Source organism: Trichoplusia ni, chromosome 12 (assembly GCF_003590095.1).
Source record: "Trichoplusia ni isolate ovarian cell line Hi5 chromosome 12, tn1, whole genome shotgun sequence".
In the NCBI taxonomy this organism is placed as follows: domain Eukaryota; kingdom Metazoa; phylum Arthropoda; class Insecta; order Lepidoptera; family Noctuidae; genus Trichoplusia; species Trichoplusia ni.
In genome coordinates, this window is record NC_039489.1 from 11,994,992 (window position 1) to 12,000,991 (window position 6,000).

The 6,000-nt window shown below is 27.7% G+C and overlaps 1 protein-coding gene across 1 annotated transcript in view; it reads left to right on the forward strand.

Moving 5' to 3' along the window:
- The window catches only part of LOC113499458, a 125,775-nt gene extending 120,405 nt beyond the window's left edge, over positions 1–5,370 (forward strand). The window contains exon 4 of the mRNA XM_026879943.1: positions 2,441–5,370. The gene's annotated coding sequence lies outside the window, so the exon portion shown is untranslated. The remainder of the gene's footprint in view (positions 1–2,440) is intronic.
- Positions 5,371–6,000: the final 630 nt, after the last annotated feature.

The following is a 6,000-nucleotide window of genomic DNA, read 5'->3' on the forward strand; positions in this document are numbered from 1 at the left end:
TAAAATTTATTTTCTTAATCATAGCTATAAGTGTTTTTAATTTCAAAAAATAAATAAAAATCCAAAGAAAACTATACAAATCACTAAATTGTGTTTATATTCTCATAGGTTACCTCAATCAAAAGGTTTTTATAGGACAGCTTGATTATAAATTTTCTAAATTCTCTCATTAACCCTAATTGTTGAGATTACACTAGTCTAGTACCCTGCCGACTCTACTTAAAACAATAAACTCATCGTAAAACTCTATTATCACGCGAACGAGCTTCCAAATAAATATAAGTGCTGGTATAAACAGCACCATTAGATATACCCTCAAAGTTTAGTGCTTAACAGCGCATCCTAGTTCGATGCTGTAAACTATAGCGGTTGTGTGAAATGCACCTAATGCCTAACCATTCACTTTATTAAGCTCTGAAGTTGATTCGAAATAATAAGTTGTTTCTTTTTATTGAGAGATTTTATTAAGTTATTTTTGTTTTGCTTTAAATACTGCAAGGTTTTTTGTCACATCATATAAAAAAATCTTCTAAAGGAATTGAAATTCAAGCAGGTTATGTATTTTTCTATTGTATTTTCATACTCGATTATTTTAATTAACCTCATTGTTTAAGTGCTTAACATAAGGGAATTAAATTATCTATCTAAAAACTGAATTAAAAAACAAAGCGCAACCAAATAACAAAAACAATAAAAGTAACAAAATCAAAAATGCCAATGGAAGATGTTAGTTAATTATATAATAATATATATTATATATTATAAATATTTAATAAGTATTTTTTCAAAATCGGCAAGTTTACCTTTTACAAGTACGTAAAGAAATGGGGACACAGAGAAAATACAGATTTTTTATTTTTTTTTGTTTCTGCCTATTCTCATTTTTAAATTCACATTCTTTCACTCTACCTTATTTTATCATAGTGTCATGATAAATTCCATTTTATAAGCACTATTGATTTCACGGTTGAATAACCGAAGCAGTAGACATATCCAGTGTATAATAAATCCAATCCACACAACCCCATCCAATAAAACACATGAGCATCAAAACAAAAGTTTGGAACAATATCGGAACGCCAAACGGGTATCGACACAGTTTATACCGCCATAACATGCACCGTTTCTACCCATAATAAAAATGCCATTCAAATTATCCTAACAATAAAATAGCAGAGTGTATCACTCACTTGAATTACCTTCAGTGCTTTTATAATGTACGATCCTGCGTATCTGTCTATAAATGTAGAGCTAGCAATTTCGATGATGAGAATGTGGCTTCCTTACTCAGAGAGATTTTCAGCTAAAGAAATGATGCCTAAAAGCTCTTGTAAACAGATGAATTGTCGGTAGAACTATGTCTTATTAATAATAATATTGTTTTAGCAACAAAAAATAAAATCTTCAAATAAAAAACTGCTGAGCCAAACTTGATGAAATTTATATGGGACCAATTGACAGCTATTTTACCCTAAGTTAAAAAGGAATCAACAAAATCTTTTCATATAGTTCCAAGTTCTGAGGTTATAAATAAAAAAAAACGACTGCATGAAAGTGATATTAAAATCACAATTATGTATACTGCTCTACTTATACTACAAAACTAAATAATATTTCAACGTTTACAATCTCAACTATGAGAAGAATACAGTTATTTTAATGATAGACAATTCACCAGAATTCCTGTGATCCATATTTTATGTTACAATAATAATACTTTATAACCAGACATCAAACTTCCTAATTATAGGAAGCCTCTTATACTAGACAATTAAATAGATAAATTCCTGATCTAATAGATGAATAAAATAATATTCTAAGTCGTATCGCCGTCGGGTCGTATAATCTAAATGTCTTACCTACTAAACTTTATGATGGCATTGTTTTATTAATATCTATAAAAAGTGCACCCACTTTAGTTTTACGAATAGCTTCTTGTACTCATTCAGTGTTTGCAATCTTTATGAACACGCTAAGTTTATTGATGGGAGGCGTTGTTGGTATTGCTGTTATGTTTTCTTTTTATAATGATTTGAGAATATAAAAGGAAGTTTAATTAAGTCCTCTGCAAATCAATTGTTTGTTAATTTTTACTCTATCTACTGTTTTATTCTTATGCACTACTCATTTTATTGTAAAATGTCTACTACATATATTCCTTTTGTTTAAATTATGCACAAGATACGGTACCTATTAAATTACATTATCACTTTCAATCTCGATAAAAATATTGAGGAAGTTTTTAATTTTGCAAAACTGTAACATCAAGCCACATTTAGGCCTTATTAAAAAAATATATTCACCTCTTATAACTAGCATAGAATTCATCTGATACTGGATTTACCTCATCACCAACAGAACTTATATACAAAATTTTGATAATTCTAATTTCTGTGTCTTTAAAACTCTAGTTCTAACATCATCGTTTCTTTTATTACAGACGGATGCACCATCAGCTGATAAGGAGCCAGAAGGGTCGATATTCTCTTCAATAATACCTGATAAACTATCAGGGTCTATCTGCACTGCTGTCATCTTCATGCTTGGATGGAAACTGTTTTCAAATAAGCGGTGAACTAGCTGTTGTGGGAGATTTCGTGTTGGAATCTTAGTTGAAATGTTTTTATTAAATGTGTGATGTGGTAGTATTTTTTCTGTTCCATGTATTTTCTGTTTTAAAAATATGTTTTTGGATTTTTTAATATTTTTTTATGGCTATAGTAATCCAGGCCAACTTTTATGAATGGTACGTTTTTGGAAAGCACTTTTTTTCTAGAAACAATTTTGATCACTTATTTGTTAATTACTTTTAAACCAATGCAGCATGTAGTTAGTCACCTAACTATGCCATGCATGAACTTTCACACTTATCACACATTTCATGAAAACATTTGAAAATCACAAAGCGTACGACGAATAAATAAATAAAGTTATTCTCTGCGCTACGCTTTTTGCAATTTGTACATTTATCATGGATTATCCAAAACTTGTATAATGATTAGACGTAATAAAACACAGCTTTAAACAAAAGTTGTGTGTTTGTGTATCGTCTATTGAACGCACACATGTATACCTTAATACATAATATATTAATATTAATACGTAGTGCTTAAAAATGTTTGGTCCATAGCACCATGTATATGCTGCTAAAAACATTTGGTAATAGCGAAGCGATTAATTTATTTTTGAAATTAGAAAAATATTTTTGTAAACGGAAAACGTTTTGTAGAAAAAGCAAAATTTTTAGAAAAATAAAATTAAAAAAAAAACTTTTTGATGATTTTAAAAATATTATAACTGTTTCTAGGAATTCTTGTTCACGACTGTTCATTGTTTTTCATGCACATTCAACAAAAAAAAAGCTTTGTAGATTCACGTTATCGTAAAAAAATGAACACTCAATAAATATTAAAAATAATCGTTTACAAAAGTAATTAAAATGTCAATTTACATTCCGCTTTCGATGTTGATATATAAATAATACATAACCATATAATAGATATAAATCTTTAATAATATAAGGAATTTTGAAGTATTCAGAAGGATGGACCAGCGCTGTTATAGAAAAATAGATTTTATTTAAAACTTTAATAAAGTCCGTTTTCCCATAAATTGTTCCAAAGAGAGCAGCCTAAAAATTATTATCGATTGATCTCATTTTTTATTTTTTTTTGTGTAATAAAAATGTTTATTTTAAATATTTTAGAGTTAGACCATTGTATGGTGAGTGCCAAGTTATTTCACTGGAGATTTTATGAGATGGTATATTTTGATAATTAATTATCATTAATTGTATATAAGTTAGTTAAGATTTATAAGCTCTGTCACTTGTAATTACCTAAATAGTAATTTGTTTGAATCAGTAATGCTTTTGTTGATTAATGAATCGATTCTAAATTAAAAATCGGAACAAGAAAAACAGGTGATTTAGAAGAAAATATAATAGTTCTTTTTAGAAAATTAACTAAGCATTTCAGCTCAGTAATGGGTACTTTTTGGCAAGACTTAAATAAATTCGAACTGTGTGTAAATATTGGAAATTTAAAGGACACGAGCACATTATTATTAATAATTTAGCTTTTATCAAATAGTTATGTAAATAAAAATACTCCATTAGTACAGCTAGCGTATAACTCATACAAGTAAGACATACGAGGCTTTGAAATTTAAAAGTTTCAGTTTTGTTTCCAAAAACTAGTATTACTTTTCTAAAATAAAATAAAAAATAAAAGTTTTTAATTTATTTTTTACATTTTACACCAAAAAAATGGGAACAAAATATATTTTGGGAACAAACAGTTGACTTTTTATTGAAACCACGTTTTTTTTAATTAAAATAATGTTATTTTAAGAGAACAAATAAACGGAAGAATGTGTTCAAATGTGATATGTATTTATTTAAGGAAACGATTAAGTAAAAAGAAGTTTTCCTAATGATCTCTTGGAAACTCTTATCTGCCGATAATATTTTCATATTTTTTGCTGACAATTGTCCCAAAAAAGTAAATGATATTGCTCTTATTACACCATAAGAAGGTTAATATACAAATATATTACCATAAACTGGCTCTAATCCGATAAAATTAAAAAGAGACAAAAAAACTTGTCAACTAAAAAATGAGAAAGTAAAATATATTTTTGTAACTTTTGTCAGCAAAAAATAATAAGAAAATAAAACATGAATAAAGCATTTAAGAGTTCTGTACATAAATTAAAATTGGTATGCTTAATGCTCTTTTATAAGAATATAATCTGTAGTGCAAAAATTTCTAAATTTCCATAATATAATGCTTAACATGAAAAAAAAATCTGTATGGAATATGCAAAACTAAAAAATAAACGGAAGAAAAATAAAATAAAATTTTAGTAATAAAATGTAGGTACACGCACAAGATAGTAGTCAAACTACTGTTTTCTTTATAATAAGTATTTTCAGACTATATTTTGCACATTCCAGACAGATTTTTAGTAAAAACCCGCTTACTGCTGTATTCACATTATGATTAACTATAAAATAATTATGAAATTTTAAGCAATATAATTGTAATTACTCATACACGTGTAAGATTTATCTCACTACCAAGTCTTTTTATTTTTACGAGAAGAAAAACTAAAAATTTATTCGATTATTTTTTAGACTATTTTAGTAAAATCGTGTGATCTACACTGTGTATAAAACGGCCTGTATATTTTAGTTTAAGTTAATTTAGTTTTTAGTTTAGTTTGTATTATTTAGTATGGTTTTATAATAGTCATACCAATTGACTTTAATTAAGCTCCTTATGTAATTAGTTTCAGAATCAACTGCCAATTATTATATTATTCTGTGTTTTGATATTTCTTTATTTGAAAATATACTTTTTATAAATAGTTTCTTGTTTCTTTTTAAAGTAGTAACTCCCTAACAGAAATGAACGCACATAAGGTACCAAGGTACCAAATCTAAGAGGATCAGAAAGCTAAATGTATTCTATTAATTCAGTCTCGAAAAAAATTGTATGCTCAACAAATTTTGACAGCAAAACATGAGATGGTCATCGTGGTCACTGAAAAAGAATTTGGATTTGTTCATGGCATCATAACACCTCTTATGACGGGTGTCATACTAGTCGCTAGAACAAGCCGATGTTATAACACATTACCTATTTGCAGTGAGCACCTTTAAGCAAACAATTAAAAAAAAACAGCTTTTATTTCAGTAAATCTTTACAAGTAACTTACTGAGGCTTCCCAGAAAGTAATCATAAGATACTTGTGTTGGGAAAGCCTCGCTCCTCCTACGTGAACATAAAGGTCCTTAGATTTACAACACCATTAATTTTACTCAACAATTGTTGAGAACATCTCCCTTTCATACAGTTAGTTAAGAATATAAATTTCTAAGAGCATCTACAGACAAACTAAAATCTCTTAGAAAATAAAACCAATTGAAACTTTAAGTACACTTTTACAATTTTAAATCTAAGTAACATTATCTAACTTGAAGTTACTCATGTGTCT